This window comes from Arachis hypogaea, chromosome 19, assembly GCF_003086295.3.
Source record: "Arachis hypogaea cultivar Tifrunner chromosome 19, arahy.Tifrunner.gnm2.J5K5, whole genome shotgun sequence".
NCBI classification, from domain to species: domain Eukaryota; kingdom Viridiplantae; phylum Streptophyta; class Magnoliopsida; order Fabales; family Fabaceae; genus Arachis; species Arachis hypogaea.
The window spans coordinates 55435648-55441687 of NC_092054.1; the positions used below are offsets into that span (position 1 = coordinate 55435648).

At 37.5% G+C, this 6040-nt stretch overlaps 1 non-coding gene across 1 annotated transcript; it reads left to right on the plus strand.

Moving 5' to 3' along the window:
- The first annotated feature begins 2325 nt into the window (after nucleotides 1-2325).
- LOC112781878 (small nucleolar RNA R71) lies at nucleotides 2326-2433 on the plus strand. Its single transcript, XR_003192628.1, has one exon. It is a non-coding gene; the product is annotated as a small nucleolar RNA R71 (small nucleolar RNA).
- Nucleotides 2434-6040: the final 3607 nt, after the last annotated feature.

A 6040-nucleotide genomic window follows, 5' to 3' on the forward strand; every position in this document is an offset into this window, starting at 1 on the left:
GAGGAGATGGAGGGAGGTGAGTGGTTCGGCCATGTGTGGATGGGTTTGGGAGGGGAGAGTGGTGAAGAGGTGATGGGGAAGAGTGATTGAGGTGATTGGTGAAGGGTATTTGGGGAAGAGAGTTATGAAAAGGTGTGGAGAGGAGAGAAGAAGTAGTGGGGATCATGTGGGGTCCACAGATCCTGAGAAGATTCTGTGGGGTCCACAGATCCAGTGGGGTCAAGGACTTAACATCCCTGCTCCAACTAGGCGTGTAAAACACCCTTGCTGTGCAATCCTAGCGTTTAACGCCAGACTGCTGCTTGTTTCTAGCGTTAAACGCCCAAATGTAGCCTGTTTCTGGCGTTTAACGCCAGGTAGATGCTTGCTTCTAGCGTTAAACACCAGCTTGGTGCTTGTTTCTGGCGTTTAAACGCCAGAATGCTCCTCCTCCAGGGTGTGTTATTTTTAATGCTATTTTTCATTTTGTTTTTGATTTTTCAGTAGTTTTTGTGACTCCACATGATCATCAACCTAATAAAACACAAAAATAATAATAAAAATAAAATAGATATAATTAAATAACATTGGATTGCCTCCCAACAAGCGCTTCTTTAATGTCAATAGCTTGACAGTGAGCTCTCATGGAGCCTCACAGATGTTTAGAGCACTGTTGGAGCCTTCCAACACCAAACTTAGAGTTTGAATGTGGGGGTTCAACACCAAACTTAGAGTTTAGTTGTGGCCTCCCAATACCAAACTTAGAGTTTGACAGTGGGGGCTTTGGTTGACTCTGCAGTGAGAGAAGCTTTTCATGCTTCCTCTCCATGGTTACAGAAGGAGATCCTTGAGTTTTAAACACAAGGTTGTCCTCATTCAGTTGAAGAATCAATTCTCCTCTGTCCACATCAATCACAGCTCTTGCTGTGGCTAGGAAGGGTCTTCCAAGGATGATGGATTCATCTTCATCATTCCCAGTGTCTAGGATTATGAAATCAGCAGGGATGTAAAGGCCTTCAACCTTTACTAACACGTCCTCTACTTGTCCATAAGCTTGTTTTCTGGAGTTGTCTGCCATCTCTAATGAGATTCTGGCAGCTTGCACCTCAAGGATCCCAAGTTTTTCCATTACAGAGAGTGGCATTAAGTTTATTCCTGATCCTAGGTCACACAGAGCCTTCTCAAAGGTCATGGTGCCTATGTCACAGGGAATTAGGAATTTACCAGGATCCTATTTCTTTTGAGGTAATTTCTGCCTATCCAATGCATTCAGTTCATTGGTGAGCAAGGGAGGTTCATCTTCCCAAGTCTCATTACCAAATAATTTGGCATTCAGCTTCATGATTGCACCAAGGTACTTAGCAACTTGCTCCTCAGTAACATCTTCATTCTCTTCAGAAGAAGAATACTCATCAGAGCTCATGAAGGGCAGAAGGAGGTTTAATGGAATCTCTATGGTCTTTAGATGAGCCTCAGATTCCTTTGGTTCCGAAAAGGGAAACTCCTTATTGGTCACTGAGCGTCCCAGGAGGTCTTCCTAACTAGGATTCACGTCCTCCTCCTCCCTTGTAGGCTCGGCCATGATGGTCAAATAAATGGCCTTTCACTCTCTCTTTGGATTTTCTTCTGTATTGCTTGGGAGAGTACTAGGAGGAGTTTCAGTGACCCTTTTACTCAGCTGGCCCACTTGTGCCTCCAAATTTCTAATGGAGGACCTTGTTTCATTCATGAAACTGAAAGTGGTCTTAGATAGATCAGAGACTATGTTTGCTAAGCTAGATGGATTTTCTGCTCAGAATTCTCTGTCTGATGCTGAGTGGATGATGGAAAAGGTTTGCTATTGCTAAACCTGTTTCTTCCACCATTATTAAAGCCTTGTTGAGGCTTTTGTTGATCCTTCCATGAGAAATTTGGATGATTTCTCCATGAGGGATTATAGGTGTTTCCATAGGGTTCACCCATGTAATTCACCTCTACTATTGCAGGGTTCTCAGGATCATAAACCTCTTCTTCAGAAGATGGCTCTATAGTACTGTTGGATGATTCCTTCAATCCATTCAGACTCTGAGAGATCATATTGACTTGCTGATTCAATATTTTGTTCTGAGCCAATATGGCATTCAGAGTATCAATTTCGAGAACTCCCTTCCTCATAGGCGTCCCATTACTCACAGGATTCCTTTCAGAAGTTTACATGAATTGGTTATTTGCAACCATGTCAATGATTTCTTGAGCTTCTACAGGCGTTTTCTTTAGGTGAATGGATCCACCTGCAGAATAGTCCAATGACATCTTTGATAACTTAGACAGACCATCATAGAATATATCCAGGATGGTCCATTCTGAAAGCATGTCAGAAGGACACTTTTTGGTCAGTTCCTTGTATCTCTCCCAAGCTTCATAGAGGGATTCACCTTCCTTCTGTCTGAAGGTTTGAACATCCACTCTAAGCTTGCTAAGCATTTGAGGAGGAAATAACTTGGCTAAGAAAGTCGTGACCAGCTTATCCCAAGAGTTTAGGCTGTCTTTAGGTTGAGAGTCCAACCATATTCTAGCTCTGTCTCTTATAGCAAATGGGAAAAGCATAAGCCTGTAAACCTCGGGATCAACCCCATTGGTCTTAACAGTATCATAGATCTGCAAGAATTCAGTTAAGAACTGAAAAGGATCTTCTGATGGAAGTCCATGAAACTTGCAGTTCTGTTGCATCAGAGAAACTAATTGAGGTTTAAGCTCAAAATTGTTTGCTCCAATGGCAGGGATTGAGATGCTTCTTCCATGTAAATTGGAATTTGGTGCAGTAAAGTCACCAAGCATCTTCCTTGCATTCTTATTATTTTCGGCCATATCTCCTTTTTCGAAAATTTCAGTCAGATTTTCTCCAGAGAGTTGTGCTTTAGCATCCCTTAGCTTCCTCTTCAGAGTCCTTTCAGGTTCAGGATCAGCCTCAACAAGAATGTTCTTATCCTTGTTCCTGCTCATATGAAAAAGAAGATAACACAAAAGAAAATATGGAATCCTCTATGTCACAGTATAGAGGTTCCTTTATGTGAGTAGAAGAATAGAAGAGTAGAGGAAGGAGAAAAGAAAAAATTCGAAATTAAATTAAAATAAAAGGAAAATATTTTTATTTTTATTAATTAATTAGAATTCGAAAATTTTAAAAAGATAAATGAAATTAAATTAAATTAAAATTTAAAATAATTAGTTAATTAAAAAGAAATTTTAAAAAAGAGGGAAGGAGTTTTCGAAAATTAGAGAGAGACAATTAGTTAGGTGGTTTTGAAAAAGATATGATTGCAATTTATTTAAAAAAAGATATGATTGAAAAGATATGATTGAAGAAGAAATTAAAAAGATTTGATTTTGAAGAAGATTTTGAAATTAGCAATCAAAAAGATATGATTGAAAATTAAAAAGATATGATTTTGAAAATTAAAGTTGATTACTTGACTAACAAGAAACAAAAAGATATGATTTTAAAATTTAAAGATTGAACTTTTCTTAATAGGCAAGTAACAACTTGAAATTTTTGAATCTAAAAATTAAATGTTAGTGAGATTTTCAAAAATATGAAGTAAGAATAGGAAAAAGATTTTGAAAATCAATTTTAAAAAAATTCAAAATTATATAAAAATAAATGAAAAAGATTTGATTTTTGAAAAAGATTTGAAAAGATAGATTTTTAAATTGAAAATTTTGTTTGACTAAAACAAAAGATATGATTTTGAAAATCTTTGACTAATTCAATGCAATTTTCGAAAATTAGGAGTAAAATAAGGAAAAGATATTTTTTTATTTTTGAATTTTTAATAAGGAAAGAGAAAAACATCAAAAAGACTCAAGACATAAAAATTTTGGATCAAAACAAAGGAAATATGCAAGAACACTTTGAATGCAAAGATGAACACCAAGAACACTTTGAAGATCATGATGAACATCAAGTATGTATTTTTGAAAAATTTTCAATAAAAGAAAACATGCAAGATACCAAACTTAGAAATTTTTAATATTTAGACACTAAGAATTCAAGAATGCATATGAAAAACAAGAAAAGACACAAAACAAGAAATATTAAAGATCAAACAAGAAGACTTATCAAGAACAACTTGAAGATCATGAAGAACATTATGCATGAATTTTCGGAAAAAAATTTTTTAAGGAAAAATTAAAAAAAATATGCAATTGACACCAAACTTAAAATTTGACACTAGACTCAAACAAGAAACATCAAATTTTTGGTTTTTATGATTTTATTAAATTTTTTTTGGTTTTTTCGAAAATTATTTTGGGAAAAATGAAAAAGAAGAAAAAAATTTTTTTTGTATTATTTTCGAAAATAAGAAATAAAAAAGTTTAAAAATAAAATAAAATTACCTAATCTGAGCAACAAGATGAACCGTCAGTTGTCCAATCTCGAACAATCCCCGGCAACGGCGCCAAAAACTTGGTATGCGAAATTGTGATCCTCAACAATAGCTCCCAAAGACTTGGTGCTCTTAAACGTAATTCACACTTTGTCACAACTCCGCACAACTAACCAGCAAGTGCACTGGGTCGTCCAAGTAATAAACCTTACGTGAGTAGGGTCGATCACACGGAGATTGTCGGCTTGAAGCAAGCTATGGTCACCTTGTAAATCTCAGTCAGGCAGATTCAAATGGTTATGGTAAATTGATAATTAAAATATAAATGAAATATAAAATAAAGATAGAGATACTTATGTAATTCATTGGTGAGAATTTCAGATAAGCGTATAGAGATGCTTTCATTCCTCCTGAACCTCTACTTTCCTGCTGTCTTCATCCAATCATTCCTACTCCCTTCCATGGCAAGCTGTATGTAGGGCATCACCGTTGTCAATGGCTACATCCCATCCTCTCTGTGAAAATGGTCCAATGCGCTGTCACTACATGGCTAATCATCTGTCAGTTCTCGATCATACTGGAATAAGATTTAATATCCTTTTGCATCTGTCACTACGCCCAGCACTCGCGAGTTTGAAGCTCCACAGATCTACTAGATCCATCCAGGTAGACTTTTCGATCTCGGAATGGCCATCCATGGGTTCTAACTTATACACGAAGACTCTAATATCTCGGACTCGGTCCCCTGTATTAGATATCTAAGAGATATTCATTATAGCTTGTTTTCATGTAGAACGGAAGTGTTTCTCAGGCACGCGCTCGTAAGTGAGAATGATGATGAGTGTTACATAATCATCACATTCATCATGTTCTTGGGTGCGAATGAACATGTTAGAATAGGAATAAGCTTGAATTGAATAGAAAAATAGTAGTACTTTGCATTAATTCATGAGGAACAGTAGAGCTCCACACCTTAATCTATGGTGTGTAGAAACTCTACCATTGAAAATACATAAGAACAAGGTCCAGGCATGGCCGAGAGGCCAGCCCCCATGATCTAAGAACTAAACGTCCCAAGATGTTCCAAAAGATCTAAATACAATAGTAAAAAGTTCTATTTATACTAAACTAGTTACTAGGGTTTACAGAAATAAGTAAATGATGCAGAAATCTACTTCCGGGGCCCACTTGGTGTGTGCTTGGGCTGAGTATTGAGCTTTACACGTGTAGAGGCTTCTCTTGGAGTTGAACGCCAGTTTGTAACCTGTTTCTGGCGTTTAACTCCACTTTGCAACCTGTTTCTGGCGTTTAACTCCAGAATGCAACATGGAACTGACGTTGAACGCCAGTTTGTATCGCCACTTTGCAACCTCCTCTGTGATGGGAACTTGTCTTCGATGCACAAATACCGTGCAAGGGATGAGGAGTGGTAATTGGTGTAAAATTCTACCACACAAGACAAGTTTGCTTCACATGGCTTCCTCAATAGGAACTCCCATTGCCGCTGCTCGATGCGGGGCATCACAAATGGAATGACATGAGTCGGAGGGGCTAGAAGAGGCTCCGCATGATAGTTCCTTTCTTTGATCAAGGGGTAGGCAAGTTTGCAATAGCGGTTGGGGAACTTGTTCGGGTCTCTAGCCGGTTTGTCCTTTTCCAAAACATCAATGTTAGCAACGCTCCTTGTCTTATTG